The following is a 16,602-nucleotide window of genomic DNA, read 5'->3' on the forward strand; positions in this document are numbered from 1 at the left end:
ATATAGCAGCAGCAGCAAAGCAACCACGATAAGGAGGCAACAAAACATGAACCATCAGGAGCTCAGATAGAAACCAGCCATGAAAGTCAGTCAAATGGCTGGACCTGCAGTGGCCTAGCCTCAACTTTGGAAGAATATTCCTTCTCAAGAACAGCCGAGGAGCACGTCCACACACCACCTGATCTCTCTCTCATTCGTTCATTCGTTCATTCGTTCATTCGTTCATCCGTCCATCCGTCCATCCATCCATCCATCCATCCATCCATCCATCCATTCATTCATTCAGGCTTTTCTCCTCAGTGGAACTTACAAAGTAGCTTACAACACTGTTCTCCCCCCCTCCATGTTATCCTCTCAATAACTCTGCGAGGTAGATGGGGCTGAAGGATATGGACTAGCCTGAAATCACCCAAGAAAATTCCACGGTGTGTGGGGGAGGATTAGAACCTGGTCTCCCAGACCGTAGCCTGACCCTCTAACCACTACACCACTCCGGTCCCCTCTCCGCCTGAGACTCCCGGCACCTCACACCCTCTGGAGGAAGGCCCCCTGCCTTCTCTCCCAGAGCAGATTCCTTCTCGTGAGCCAGTGGAACAAGCAGGCCAGCAAACTCCGTCTTGAGTGTCCCCGGATCCCACCCCTTGCGCTCTGACCTTGGCTTGTTCCACTGCTCCACAAGCTACGTTGTGCTCATCCCGCCCAGCCCCCTGCTTGCCATTTCCTGCCCCTACATGGAGGGCCTGGACCAGCCTCAGCTGATATCTGGAGATCCCGTGCTTAGTTCCAGGTAGAACACAGAATACACCAAAAACCTGATACGGAGTGGTAGGTCAGAGTAGTTTGTTTTCATGGTAATGAATAAGTTTTAATGAAAGTTTTCAAAACTTTTCTGGAAGGCCATCAGAGACAGCCAAGAGAGTTCTGCAACCCAGGGACAGCGGCAGAGAAAGCACTTTTTCAGGTCTGTGTTAATCTCCCCCCACCAAGGATGGGTTCTCCCAGCAAAAACCCACCTGCGGACCTCTGATCTTGGGCAAGTTTGTGCAAGTGAGTGCAAATGGTTCTGGAAGTCCTTGGATTCAAGCCACTGGGGGCCCAGAGACCAACTGGGAGCCAGCGCCGTTCATGAAACGTGGGACCTCGATGCTCATTATGTAGAGTAATTTTGCACTAACTGCATTTTGCACTAATTGGTCATTCTGAACTATCTTCAAAGGCAATCCCATACTGAAGGCATCACAGCGATCTAACCTGGATGCTACCAGATCATGTGTGAAGGGGGTCAGGATTGCTCTCTGGAGGAGTGGCTAGAATTGGCAAACCAGCCTAAGTTGGGAAAAGGCACTCCTGGCGGCCTTTGACACTGTCCAGTCAAAGGTAATGGAGCCCAGATGAACCTCCACACTAAGTGGCAGCTCTTTCGGGGGCGGGGGCAACCCCACCCAGGGCAAGTTTGCATCTACGGTATTCCCAGATCATCTGTCTGTTCTAGGGACGGCAGTCCATGGCAGATAGAACCCCGAGCCCCTCACAGGAAGCACTCCAGTGCATTGGTTGAAAGGCTTTCATTCAGAGATCCATTAAGTTCATGGGTACATCCATAGATAGGAAAGTTGGCAGGAATGGCTATACAAGCAAAGACATTATTGATATAGGGAGTACTATTCCCCCCTCCCTTGGAGCAGTTTGCATTTAGGCACGAAAACCCTAAAAAGTTTCATGAGAACACAATAGCTTAGCCTGGGCAGAGAAAGGCAGAAGATTACAAGGAATCCAAACTCCCTCTCTCCCCTGTGAAGAGTTACATTACGGCTGCAAGGTCTATGAGTATACTTTCAGAGATAACAGTTGCTTGCTCTGGGCGCCAGGCACTTCCATTTTCAGGCAGGCCAATCTTGGTTATGTGACTACATTACAAAGCACAAGTATATATGAACAAAGCACAATTATATGAGCAGTGCATGAGATCAATATATCAGATCAGAGAATGCAGGGATGGGAGCAGACATGACATCATCTCAAGCCCCAGTCCACAGCCCCATGTCTGAATCCCATTTCAGTTTGTTCAAACTCGTCCAGCCCTTCACCGATTCCAGACTCCCATCCGAGACGTCAAACGCTTCTCTGGAGTTTGATGGAAAACAGAGAGAGAACTGAGTGTCATCAGCACCTGTGCAGGTAACGCTTTACTCTGACTATCCAAATGATCTGTCCCAGAGGCATCCTTCTGGGACCTGCCCTCCAGGAAGGCTCAGCGCCACCCCAAAGCCACGTCATCCACAACCCTCATTATCCAGAGGAACCAGCTGTGTTAGTCTGTAGTTGCAAAACAGTAAAGAGTCCAGTAGTACCTTTAAGACTAATCAACTTTATTGTAGCATAAGCTTTCAAGAACCACAGCTCTTTTTGTCTGATGAGACGATGCATCTGACAAAGAGAGCTGTGGTTCTCGAAAGCTTATGCTACAATAAAGTTGATTAGTCTTAAAGGTACTACTGGACTCTTTACTGTTTTGCAATCCCCGTTATGGTGTAGAAAGGTTTAGGAGAATCAGCAAGGAAACCCTCCCCCAGCAGCTGACTGGCATAGGTCACATGTCAGGACATAGGCGTGCCAGGCTCCTGCTGGGGGCAGAGGACCCCCCACCTCCAGCTGCCACCTCCAGCTGTCGCTCAGCTGGGGAGGCTGGCCATTGTATGCAGCAAAATGGCACCTGTGTGCTCCGCAGTCTCTTGATGACATCACTTCCAGTTTGAAGCAGAAGCGACGGGGGCTCAGCAGGGCCAATGTGTGCTTGTGCGAGGCAAGGATCTAACTGTAAGCCTCGCATTCAGCAGTGGTCTGCCCACCTCCTCAGGGGGCACCAGCAGAGACCATGAATCAGGCCTGCAATTAATGTGGAAGGGATAGCATTGATTTTGTACGCTGAGCGCTCCACTGTTTCCTCCTGGGGGCCTTCGGCACTCACCGCTGGAGGCCACTGAGCAGACGCAGTCCTGGTGGAGAAGGGAGATTCTCTGCTGCCATCACCTCCATGTGGCCACTTCTGAGTAACTGAGGGCCAAGCTACAAGTGACACCTGACACAGGTTGGACGCTTGTCAGCTTCCCTCAAGTTTTGATGAGAAATGTAGGCATCCTGGTCTTGCAGCTTGGCTCTCCGACGGCTGTCCAATGGACTTTTCAACTGTCACTTTTCCAACATTCCGCCAAGCTGCCTACATTTCCCATCAAAACTTGAGGGAAGCCGACAAGTGTCCAACCTGTGTCAGGCATCCCTTGTAGTTTGGCTCTGAGTAACTCTTCCTCCCCGGCTCTCAGGCCGAGTGAGCTCTTGCAAGGGGGAGGGACCAATCCAGGCTGCTGCCTAAAAGCAGGAAATTCTCTTGGAGCGGTCAGGGCATCGCTGGCTCCATCAGTCTCTGGGCAGGGGACCATCTTAAGCACTCCTGCAGCCCTGCAGGGGATAGAAATCTACTCCAGTTGAAACCCAACCAGGTAATGGTCCATCCACGACAAAGGAGTTCTTGCGAGCTCCTCCACACCCAGCTCATTGGAACAGTGCGGGGATGGGGGAAACGTCATTCATTTCAGAGTCTAAAACCTCTGTCGCCAAAACTACCTGGAATGCGTGGCGACCTCCCAAGGGGAAGGCCCCAAACCTTTTCACATTCTCATTTGGGAACCCCCAAGAACTGCTGGCTTTTGCTGGGTTGCATTGGGGGGTGGGGGTGGGGGTGGGGGGTTGAGAAATGACAGCCTCTGTTGCTGGGCACGTGGCGGCTGATGCTTCCTCTCTACCTGCTTCACGAGCACTATCCCAAACAGTCCTTGTGAGTCTCCAGCAGGCCTTCCCCCAAAAGCCAGGAACTCTGCAAAGGCTGCGCAGAGCTTTCCATTGGGGGGAAGGAGGGCAAAACGAGGCCACCGGATTGGTCTGCGGGCAGCACGGAAGAAGGCCCCTGCCGCGAACATTTGGGATGGGCTGGCCGGAAAGATGCCATTCTAAACAAACAAACAAACAAGCAAACAAGACGCACACACACACACACCCCGCTTCTTTGCCTTCAGCCGCTCTATGAAGCACTTCCCCGTCTCTCTCCTTGCCTGCCGCGTAGGGCACCCACCCTTTTGAAAACACAGCAGACGAGCCCGCAACAGCGCGACGCAGGGAGTGGGCCCTGCCCTCAGCCAGGAGGGGGTGAGAAGCACCTTTCTCCCCTGGAGACTCCAGAGAGCCACAGGCAGGCAGAGCCAACGTGGCCCTAGGGATGCCCCGCCCCCGCGCCAGGTGCTCCCCACCCTTTCGCCTCCCTCGGTCCCAGCTGACCCGGTGCAATCCGCCTGGATTCTCCGGGAGAAAGGCGGGCCATAGACAGCGCAGGCGACGAACCACACTCGCCCGTCCCTTTTCAGCTCTTCCTTTCACGGAAAGGGAACCATCGCCATCTAGTGGCCGTAGACGCGATTGCAGCGTGGCGTGGACGACCTTGAAGAGTCCCGGAGGGGGGGGGGCGCGTTTGCGAAGGCGCTGCAGGCTGCGCTCTCCGCGCATCGCCCGCGGCCACGAGCGGTGACTGGCCGCTCGCCACCGTTGCACAGGCAGTGCCGGGCCTGACTCACGCGGCTCCCTGGCAGCGCCGCCAGCCCAGATCTCCGGCGCCAGGGCCAAGGTGGGGCTGGGGGGTGCGAGGGGCAGCCATTCCGGGGGCTTGGGACGCCTCGAGCGCAGGGCCACCGGGCGCAAAGGGAGGCGGAGCAGATGGGGGGGGGCGCTTCCGGCAAGGGCACCTCCTCAAGAAGGGGGAGAGATGCCCTGCTTGCGGGAAGGGACGCGGGGACCAGGAGCCCGCCCGGCTTTGCTTCAACGCCCCGCTGCTCTCAGCGACACCCGGGAAGGCCGCGATGAAGCAGGTGGCACCCGCGGAAAACGTCACTTGCTGAATGGCCACGTGTTTGGCGAAGTTGAAAGCACAGGAACAGGGCTAGGGAACAAAGGTGGCAACCTCGGCGGGGTGGGGGTGGAGTTGTGTGTCTTGTTATGTAGTGTTCTGGTGTCGCGGTTAGGAGTGGCAGGACTCTCATCTGGAGAGCCGGGTTTGATTCCCCACTCCTCCGCTTGAAGCCAGCTGGGTGGCCTTGGGGCAGTCACAGCTCTCTCAGAGCTCTCTCAGCCCCACCCATCTCACAGGGCGTGTTGTTGTGGGGATAATAAGGATATATGGCTGTTGTGGGTTTTCCGGGCTGTATTGCCGTGGTCTTGGCATTGTAGTTCCTGACATTTCGCCAGCAGCTGTGGCTGGCATCTTCAGAGGTGTAGCACCAAAAGACAGAGATCTCTCAGTGTCACAGTGACACTGAGAGATCTCTGTTTTTTCACTGTGACACTGAGAGATCTCTGTCTTTTGGTGCTACACCTCTGAAGATGCCAGCCACAGCTGCTGGCGAAACGTCAGGAACTACAATGCCAAGACCACGGCAATACAGCCCGGAAAACCCACAACAGCCATCGTTCTCCGGCCGTGAAAGCCTTCGACAATACATCAATAATGATATACTTTGTAAACCGCTTTGAGGGGGTGTTAAGTCATCCTGAAGGGTGGTATAGAAATCGAATGTTGTTGTTGTTGTTGTTATAATGATGTAGTGACAGATCCTTGGACTTGCTCTCCTGCTGCCATTCAGCTTTAGTTTTGATGTAGGACTGGACACGTTGCCACCAGCCTCAAGCTCAAAGAACAAGTCTGGCTAGAGAGCTCAAGAGGGACTGGGAGGAGGGGTGCTCTGGCATCTGCAAAAAGCAAGGAGGGGCCTGGGGGGGGCAGGAAGACAGCCAAGCAATGCCTCCTTTGCCACTCCTAGGCAGCCGCAGGGCAATGCCTGGCTCAGGGGCGCTGGGCTTCCTTCGCTGATGTGCTTCCATTCCATGCAGTTGCCAGCCCATGCCCCACTCATGTCTCTTTGGTTTGCCCACCTCCAGGTTGGGCCTGGAGATTCCTGGAATTGCAACTCCCCTGGACAAAGTGGCAGCTCTGGGGGGGGGGGCATGCTTTATTCTACCCTGCTGAGGTCCCTCCCCTCCTAAACCCTGTCCTTCCCGGGCTGTACTCCAAACCTCCAGGAATTACCCAGCCTAGAACTGGCAATCCCCTTCTTGGTGCATCCCCCTCCCTTCCCCGTGTGGCACGGCTTTCCCAGGCTGGGGAAGCCTGTCTTATCTCCTCTTCTGCAGCCACAGCAATAAGATTAAGTGTAACGGGGCTAAGGCAGTTAATAAGCATCTGCAATGGATGCAAAGGGAGAAGCGTAATCCTGTTTGCTCATTAGACCAGGAGGAAAGACCAGCTGGAGGTGGCCAGACAGACTGGTGAGAGGGAAAGGGGGGCACAGGGGCAGCCACCCTTCCCTGGCAGAGGCAGGCCCCGGGGTGTCGATGAGCGGGCAGAGAACCCTGGGCATGCAAACGCTGCGGCGAGATTTCTGGGTTCTCCTGTTTTTATGGACATAATGTGCTCTCAATTCACAGCCGTCTTTTGGCAGCCCCAGCAAGGCAAGGGAGAAGCAGAGGTGGTTTGCCATGGCCTTCCTCTGCGGAGTCTTCCTTGGGGGTCGCCCATCCAAGTCCCCACCCTGCGAAAATGGGGCTATGCCCTGCTGCCTTCCCTCCCTTTCATGCTTTTAGGCCAGGCTTTATCTGAGACAGGCCTCCTCTCCTGTTTTTCAGACCACGGCTTAAAACAGGCGAAGCCATCAATGGAGAGAGGGCTGCAGGCTGTGGGGTAAGAACCCAGGAAACCTGGGATCAAATCCTTGCACAGGTATGAAGCCCTGGGCCCATCCCTCTTTGTTGTTGGCAGGAGGGGAGGAGAAAAGCTGAGAGCTCCTTGGAGGAAAAGGAAGTCATGTCTGGCTGGCCACAGTCCCCGTCTCAGCACTGAACACTTGTCCAATGGTCTCAGCAGGGCTTTTTTCTGGGAAAAGAGGTGGTGGAACTCCCTGGGTTGCCCTCGGAGAAAATGGTCACATGGCTGGTGGCCCCGCCCCCTGATCTCCAGGCAGAGGGGAGTGCAGCGCGGAGGGCCATCTCAACTCCCTTCTGTCTGGAGATCAGGGGGCGGGGCCACCAGCCATGTGACCATTTTCAAGACATTCCGGAACTCCGTTCCACCACGTTCCAGCTGGAAAAAAGCCCTGGGTCTTGGAGTATTTGAAGCATTGCATGTGATATTTCAGTACTCCTTGCAAGGTAGGGCAGTGTTGTTCTCTCCATATCACAAATGGGAGAACTGAGGCAGAACGTGTCGTGCCTAGTGAGGCAAGAGGAGACCCGGGCTTGGGTCTTACGGCATCTTTTGTCTGCCCCTAGCACTTCTGCATGGGAAAGACCCAATGCTTTTCAAGGAGCCCTCGTGCACCCAGTAGTGCTGGCGGCAGAGGAAGCGAGTGCCAGGCTGGAGGGCAGCTGCCGCAGCGGCTGGAGAGAAGCTCAAGGGGAATGATGTCATAGGGCTGTGCTAGGCCCAGGGTCTGCCTGGGCCCCCCACCTAGCATGGGCCTCACATCTGTGGGCAACCACAACCAGTAATGCATCTAGGCCGGCAAGCAATTTCACGCAATGGTCAACCAGGTAATCCCCAGAGGCCTACAAGGAAGGCTGAAGTCTCCTGGCCCGGCTGTTCAGAGGGTTACTGCTTCTGAGCAGGGAGGTTCCATTGGGTCTTGCGGCTCGTGGCCATCGGTGGACGTGTGCTTCCTCATTCTGCCCCGTCCCCTTTTAAAACCAACAGAAGGAGCAGCCGTTGCCGCCACCTGGGACTGCATCACTACCCGAGCAAGCGCCACTGTTCCTTTACCCTAAAAGAGAGCCCCTGCCAGGACCCCCCCTCCCCCCCATCCTCTCCCCATGCAGAGGCAAGGTGCTTCACTGAGCAGTGCGGGGCAAGTGCTGCCTAAATGCGCTGTGCTCTGATTGGCTCCTCCAGCCCAGTGGTGTGTGCTCTGGTTGGCAGCTGCTTTCCCTGCCTGGCTGCTGCATGGGAGGCAGGAGCTCCGCCCCTCCTCTGATTTTGGAAAAGCGAAATGCTCCAGCTGGGGCGCATGAGCTTCCTAAAGGACACTTCGACTGCAGAGGCAAATGCCCACTGCACTAGGGCGCCCACGCTCCCATGCACACAGATGCAGCAAGGTTTCAGAAGGCTCAGGTTGGCAGAGGGGGAGGTAAAGCCCCTCTTTGGAGGTCACTAGCCAATTTGCCCTGTAGAGAGGTTTCTTCTGTGCCAAGATGTGGAGACGGGACAGACCCAAACCACTCAGCAGCCCGTCCCTGGCTTGAGCCTCTCCAGGGTGCTCCAGAGAGGAGGGGAGGACCCCGTCCTGGCCTCAAGAGGGTGGGAGGGCATGCATCCTTCCAAGACAGGGGAAAAGTCTTCAGGGCCCAAAGAAGGGACAGAGGTGGGTTGTCCTGAACAGCCTGGCTGGGGAGGAAGCTGCCAAGCTCAGTGGCAGGGACAGCCCCTGAAGAGGTGAGGACGGAGGTGACACCCCAAGGTCCTGAGGCCTCGTGGCTTTAGCTTTAGAGCGCTCTCGTGACTAAGCCAGGAACTCGGCAGGGGGGGGTCAGGGGGCCTCACAACAGTGCCCGGGCAGCATGCAGAGGGCATGAGTGCATCTGCTCTCTTGGCCTGCCAGGTGGGCCCTGTCCAATGCTGCTTGTGCTGTCAGGAGGTGGAGAAGCTCTGTGGGGCTTGCGGGTTCATAAGGGTCCCTCCGTGAGGAACTGTACTGAACCAGACGGCAAAGACGGGGCAGGGATTCCCAGGCTCATGGGGCTGGCCCCTGCTGGTCCGGGGAGCAGCTTGGTCCTGCAGCTTGGAGCGTCAAAGGGGAGCAAGAGAAGGCCAGGACTCTGTCAGGGCGCAGGGATCAGATGTGGGGGACACTTCAGTGGCCACCGAATGCTGGTGTGCCCCCTTTCAACGGTGGACTCCCGGGAACTCTTTCTCTTCCGGTCCACATGACACGGGGCTGGTTGGTTTGAGGAACAAGTGACAACCTCCTCCGAATGGGTCCCCCATTGTATCCACAAGCGTTCAGGCCACAGTGGACGGTTGATCCCAGTGACAACGGCTAGAGAACACCACAAGACCCAGGCCAAGCGGCTGCAGCCAGAAAATGTAAAGTCTGGACTATGTTGGCAACTCGAAGGTCTACTCTGGATTCCCTGGCAAATCAGAGTCCCAGAAGAGATTCCAAGATGGGTTGCCAGCGTTCAAAGGGGCCGGTGTTCTTGCGCAGCTTGAGCAGGTGATAACGCTCCCCTCTTTTCACTCAAAAGACCACACTTTGTGATTTCTGCCTATCAAGAGCCGATGTGGCGTACTCAGAGTACTGGAGACCCAGGCCCAATGCACTCGGCCATCGAGGCGCCCTGGCTGACCTGTACGACTCCCTCCCTCTCAGCCTAACCTGCAGGGATAAAATGGAGGAGGGGGGAACAATGTGGTCAGCCACACGGGGTCCAAATAGAAAAATCCAAGCAGAATAAATGAATATCTAGCCACTGTTAATGTCAGAGGGACGGAGCTGGCCATTTTTCCTGGTTTATTGGCAACTTTATTCCAAGAGCACACCTAAAACCTCATTGTTTCCACCTGTGTGGGGATATTTCCCCTCACAGGGACAGCAGGATTGAGTCTGGTGGTCCCTTACAGATCAACAAGATTTTCAGGGTAAGCTTTTGCGAGTCAAAGCTCCCTTCTTCAGACACGAGGAGTCTGCTCTTGTGTCTGACAAAGGGAGTTCTGAATCTCGAAAGCTTGCACTCTTTAAAGCTAGGTCTCTAAGGTACCACTGGACTCAAATCCGGCTGTTCTACTGCAGACCAACACGGCCAGCCATCTAAACTATCGTCACAGGAAGTGTCTTGGGAGCGGGTGGGTTCCTTACATGGTCACAGATGACCTCCAACCTCTGCTTAGAGCAGGAACTTGCTGTCACAACTCTTGCATTCTTTCGTTCGTTGGTGGGGTTTAAAACAGGTGGAGAACATTGCCTCGATTTCTAGTTTCTCAGATTCATGACTTTTCAGGTGTCTGAGTTATTATTAGTCATAATAATATTGCCTCATTATTTTACCAACAAACATTTATGTGCATTAGTGCAACAAACCACCACTTTGGCAAGAAGTCCCAACTGAGGAAGGCCCTGGTTTCTTTGCTGGGCTGCCTTGGAAGGATAGCTCTGGTGGGAAAGGCACAGCCCACCTTTTCCGTGGGACTGTTTTCGATCACAAGTGCTTCAGGGTGAACTTGGGGGACTTCTGGATGTTACCCCGCCCTATATACACCATTTTGGGCTTCTTGTAGAAAGAATGGATATATAAATGGAATTACTGAATATGACCTGTGTACATGTTCCGTCACGGCAGCTTCACTTATCTGGGCATGGCCTTCTGCAGATACTGCCTTGCAGCTGAGCAAAAACAATAGCTGCCTGCACAGGGGCTTTCTCTGTGGTGGCCCCCACCTTATGGAATGGCCTGCTGATGAGACCGGGACAAGTCCCTCTCTCCCGGCTTTCCACCAACTATGCAAAACGGAATGATTCAGGAGGGCTTTCTGCCCAGATTATAGGCCTGTGTCATCAGAAGTAGCTCAGAAAGATGCCTTGGTAGGGGTGGGGACTGTATGCTATGCTGTTGGGTACTGTCTGCTGATGTGCACATGTGCCTTCTAGGGAGTTTCCAGGGTGCTAAACTTGCCGTGTAGTGATGCTTTGTTTCAGAAGGATTTCTTCTCTGTGTTTGGCTTTATGCTTGTTTTCAAATTTTCTGCTCCCATCCCCTCTTGCATCTCTTTCTCCGACTGCTCAGTATGGCACCTTGCTTAGTGAATGTCCTGGCTGCTGATCAGACTGTATTTTCACTTGCCCTGGTGAAATCCGCCTTGGTTCTCCGTGAGAAAGGCGGACTGTAGATAGTAATAATAATCGCCCAAGGACAGGGCTGGGCCAAAGAGGGTCCCTTTAGTCCGGCAGTCGATTTCCCACAAGGGCTATTCAGACACTTCCGGGCGCTCCCAACCAGACACCAAACCAGCAGCCACCCTCCCCCATTTCCCCCGCAGCAACCAGTGCTTCAAGATACACTGCCTCTGAACGTGGAGGTTCCAGTTCGCCACCATGGCTGCGATAGACCTCTCCCTCCTCCGCTGACTTGACCGATCCCTTTAAAAGACGTCTCAGTCTGCCGCGGGCATTTCAGCACATCCCGAGGCGGCGCATTTCATGATGGCAGTTATGTGGTGCAGTTACGTGGCGAACTTTTCTTTCGTCTGCCCTGAAGGTGCTGCCCGGCAGTCTCACTAGGGGACCCCCAGAGCTGCTCCCTCTCGACTACCACGTCGCCCGTGGCTGATCGTCAGGATCTTAGCAGCGGGAGGAACCGGCTCCCTTCTCCAGACCTGCCACAGAACCGGGACCTTCTTCAGCCAGGCTCGCGCTCTGCGGAAAGCGGGTTCTGTGGCTCTGACGAAGGAAACGCAACCGGCCCCGAGTCCTTCGCTTGTCCTCTGCAGCACAGCAGCTCGGGCGCTGCGTTTGGCACGGAGATGCAACGGAGCGGCCCCGCCGCGAGAGCGCGTCACCTCCCGCAGCTCCTTGCCCCAGAGCATCGGCTCAGCGCAAACTGCGTTCTTTAATTGCACTGCAGAGAGGGCGCCCCCCCCCCCGCCCCGTCTCTGGGGCTCAGGCGCCCTCTGCAGGCTCTCCTCCGCTGACCCACCACCCGGCTCTGTGGGCAAGAGGAGGGCGCCTCCTCTGTTGCTCAGCCACGGGCAGGCCGGGCTGCGGAAAGGAGGCGAGGCGCCGGGGCTTCCAGGCCGGGACCCTCGGGGTGGGGTGGGGGCTGCTCGGCCGCCTGCCCCGGGCCCTTCCCGTGTAAGCTGCCCCCGCCGCGGCCGGGCTGGAGCGGAGCGGAGCGGAGGGGCGGAGAGAAGCGGCTGCAGCCGGGCGCAGCGGCGGGGGCGGGGGCGCGCGGCTGCGGAGAACAGCCTGTGCTGAGCTCGCCTCGCTCTCCCTCCAGGGCTGGTTAGATCGATTGCAGGAGAAAGTGCTGAAAGAGCGCGCCAGCCCCCCCCCCCCACCGCCCGCGCTCCAATGCAGGAGGCAGAGCGGCGGACGTGTCTCACCCCCGCCGAGTGCGCGCTCGCGGGCCAGGGCCGGCTGCGGGGGCGCGCTCGGCGCCAGGGTTCTCCGGCGGCGCCGGGCGCGAGGAAGCTTCGGGGCGCGTGCAGAGCGCCGCGGGACAAAGCCCAGCCCCGCGGGGCAGAGACCGTCCGTCCCTCGGCAGGATGTGGATTTTGCAAGACAGGACCGGACCCTGCGCCCCGGGGGCGGGGCCTGCCCAGGCGGAGCCCTGGGGGCTGCCTCCCACCGCCGCTGTCCCGGACACGGTTCGGAGCCCGTTCGGCCCGGCTGGCTGCGCAGGGTCGCCCCGGGGCAGGTCCTGGGGCAAGGGCGCGAAAGGGCGTGCTTCCCCTGCGCGAAGCCCGACGGCGGGAGGGCCCGATCCGGCCCACTGCAGAACGTGGGTCGGTTGCGAGCCGGCGGGGCTCGACGGCCCACGAGGCATTCTGGGACTTGTAGTCCCCGGAGCCCCAGCAGGCCTGGCCCGGCTCCTGGGCCCGCTCCGGGCTGCCCCGCGTGCTCGCGCCCTTCCCCGCGCTCTGGCGTCGCCTCCCGCTGCGGGACGGCCGCTGCAGCCAGGGGGGGGGGAGCGGGAGGCTGCCCCTGCTGCCAGGCCTGGCCTGGCGCCCGCCGCCCGTGCCGCCTCGCCCCTCCCTGCGCGCTGCTCCCCGTGCTGCGCCCCAAGGACAGCGGCCCTGCAGTGGTGGCAGCATTCCAGGGGGGCCCTGCTCGCTGATTGGCCGCGGTGCCCCCCTCCGTCCGCCTCGTCCCTCCCCGCAGCCTGCAGTAAGCTGCCCCCTCCTGCCCCCTTGAGCGTGAGTCAGCAGAGCCCCCCAGCGCCGAGGGGCTCCAGGGCGCCCCCCAAGCACGCAACCCTGGCGCAGGCTTCCGCAGGATCAAGGACGAGGCTTTGACTTTGACTAGTTAGGCAGGTTTGCGCCTTCGCTTGGGAAGCCGGAGCCGGTGTGTGCCCCCCCCCCCCCGGCACGTCAAAGCGGCGCTCATCATCATCATCATCACCAGCAGCAGCAGCCCGGGAGGGAATGTGCCGACTCGGCTGGCCTCGGCTGCGGAGATGCAGGAGGCGAAGCCGCTTCGCTGCCACTGCAGCCGGATTGCAGCCAGCCAGAGCCAGGCGCAGCGATTGGGCGGGCGGGGAGGGGAGGGGAGGGGGGAGAGACAAAGGCCCAGCAGCGGGCCGCGGCAGAGGCCCGGGGGAAGGGGGCCGAGGGCGCCGCTCAGGCTCCGTCCTGCACGGGGAAGCCCGAGGCGGCGGGGGAGCGGCCGGGCCCGGGGAAGTCCTGGCGGAGCTCGCCGGCGTTGCTGCTGGCCCACCTTGGCATCTGTTGCTGAGGCGAAAATAAAGCGCCCGGCCCTGCCCTCCGGGGCTCGGCTCTCCTAGCGGGATGTGGTGGCTTGTGCCAGACGGGATGGCACGCCCAGGGGGCAGACTCGGCACTGGGGAGGGCCCACGTTTAAACTGGAGCCAGGGGGGTGGGGTGGGGGGCAGCACAAAGATAAGCACAGCAGAAGAGCCCTGCCGGCTCAGACCTGCGGCTCATCCAGTCCAGCCTCCTGTTTCCCGCAGATCCAGAGGATGCTCCCTGGCCCCAAGGAGGCCGGCCTAGCCTCGACTACAGCCAGGGCCTTTTCGGTTGTGGCTCCCACCTGGTGGAACGCTCTGTCTGCTGAGATCAGGGCCCGGCAGGACCTACTATCGCTGGGCCTGCCAGACAGAGTTGTTCCGCCAGGCATATGGCTGAGGCTGGGCCTCCTCCGCCAGCTTGGAAAAAAGGGGCGTATAAAACCCTCCCTGTGAAGGCTGTCCACCATCTTGTTTTAAATATGTTGTTTTAATGAACATGCATGTTATTGTACTTTAATTGTATTTTTAATATGTTGGTATCCGCCCTGAGCCCGCTTGCGGGGAGGGCGGAATACAAATTTGAAATAAATTTATTTATATTTATATTTCAATTTATATACCGCCCATCCCCAGGGGCTCTGGGCGGTGAACAGTTAAAATTGATAAAAACAAGAACTAAAATCAATATACAAACAATAATACAAATTAACAAATAAATAAATAAAAAATAAGCCGTGTTAGTCTGTAGTTATAAAACAGTAAAGAGTCCAGTAGCACCTTTAAGACTAACCAACTTTACTGTAGCATAAGCTTTCGAGGACCACAGCTCTCTTCGTCAGATGCATCTCAAATCTTGTTGTTTTCCTCCGTGGCCAAAAGGTTGCCCTGGGCTCAGCGGCAGAGGCCTTCCCCTGATAGTGCCTCCCAGCACTGGGCTTCAGAGGTTCGCTACAGCCCCAAGATCTCTTTCCGTTTTGGAATCAGCTGATTCAGACTCCATCAGAGTATCTTTAAAGGTAAAGTTTTGGTCCCAGTACACGTACCAAGGCAGAACGTCATTTGCTCCCTGTGCCCCCGGTGGCCCCCTCTCCCAATTCAGAGAGCACCTCCTGGAGCATCCCAATGCGCCTTGGTTTTCATCATGCTGGGATATTTGGCATCGGCTGGACACTCGGCCACTGCACTGCCCCTTCCCTCTCTCCCCCCCTCCTCTCCCTCCCTCTGACATTCAACTCCATTTCTTTCTTTCTCTGGACCGGCACCAGTTCCCCTTCCCCCAGCAGCCAAGGAGCCCAAGATAGCCCCTCTGGCTCAATAGTGCAATGGGGCAGGTTTCTCTGTCAAAATCCTTAACCCAGATGACCCCACACCCCTCCCATTAGCTTCTGGCTTCTTTCCACATTGTTTGGTCTTGCGTCTGCACATTGCGCCCTTGCAAAGGAATGTGCAAATTTGCTTGGTGTCTCCATAGAGTTCAGATTAATAGTAACCCAGTTTCCACTACATTTTTGGCAGTCCCCAGCCCCCCGCCCAGTTCTACTTGCTTGCAGTTTTGCTGGTGGTTTGCAGTAATGGGTCTCTTCCCTCTCAGCCCCAGCTCCTTGCGCTCCCCCCACAAACAATGCTGTGTATCAAAATAGATTTGCGGATCCATGTAGGGTCTCCACGGGCTCGGTTTCTGAAAGGAGCAGTCCTGGAGCTCAGCCAGCCTAAAGATTGCCCCCCCCGCCCCACTTTCTCTTCTCCCCAGTCCCTGATAATTGAGAAGTGAAGGAGGCAGGTCACAAATCCTTGCAGTGAGGGAACTGCAATCTGTGCATGCTCAGAAGCACTCCCTTCTTTGCAGCCTCCCAGGTTCTGAGCCCTGCCACTGAAAACAGGCTCTTGGACTGAACCTTGATTCAGACTAAATTTGGGAACAAACCCTTGCTTCGCAGCAAACGCATCCGCAATTGCTTGCGCTGGGCCTGATCTCGGGAGCGTTCAGTTGAGTGTTGAGTGGGCGGAGGGGCTTCCTTCCCAGGCACTGCCTGTCACTCTGTGCTCAGCTTCCACTGCAGACCAGCACGACCTTTGGCATCCTCCGTGGACATGAATGCCACGGCACACGGGACCAGACCCAAGGAGCTGCTACTCTCCCCCTACAGGCGTCAGACCCCCCAAACCTCCCCGCCGAAGGTCCCGTTGGGCCCTTATTTCCCGGGGGGGGGGAACCTGCTGGGTGGGTGCCTGTTCCCCACCCAGAGCTCTTTGGCAGGCATCAGAAGAGTTAGGGAGAAAATGGCACATGCCCAGGAAATGCTCTCTCTCTCCCCCCCCCCACGCCCCGCAGTCAGCTTCAGTTTCCTACCATGAATCATGTAACAAAGTATAAGAGGATCAAATGTATTCTGGTGCTGGATCACGAAAAAGATCTGGGATGCATCAAAAGGACACGCAGGAGCCTGCAGCGCCTAAAAGACCGACCGTCCCGTCCTGTGGCAGCACTCCGGGAACATGGGTCCAGGCCGTGGCCTTGGCGCCAGGGGGTGCAGGGGTGCCTGTGGGCGAGCCACACTTGTTGCTAACCCTGGGCAGACTGAATGCAAGCCGAGAGCCGGCACCGCAGGGGCCCCTTGATTCCTCTTGCTCCTGGCCACCTGTGGCGGCCCTCCAAGTAGTAGCCCACCAGGACCTTTTCCGGTCAGTGAAAGGGCTGCTCTGGTCGAGCCGCTGTTGCTCCCCTCTCTGCACTCCTTGCAAGGAAGGGAGGAGGCATGGGACCAGCGGCCCATCCATCTTCATCATGTTGGAAATAGCAATGTCTGGTGTTCTGCAGCAGCAAGAAGGAAGAAGAGCCTACCGTGCAGGGGGGCAGCAAGGGTCACTCAGTCAGGACAGTGAGGGCAGCACCTCTCTTGTTTCCTGGGGGTCATTTCCTTGTCTTGTCTCCTATTGGGCTAAACAGGGCAATATCCTGCTTCTTCTCTCTCCTGCCACACTTCTTCTCTCTCTCTGCAAGATGTAGTCAGATAGCGAGGATCTATCTCTCCCCCTCTTTCCTATCAAGTATGT

The sequence above is a fragment of the Eublepharis macularius genome, chromosome 7, assembly GCF_028583425.1.
Source record: "Eublepharis macularius isolate TG4126 chromosome 7, MPM_Emac_v1.0, whole genome shotgun sequence".
NCBI lineage: Eukaryota > Metazoa > Chordata > Lepidosauria > Squamata > Eublepharidae > Eublepharis > Eublepharis macularius.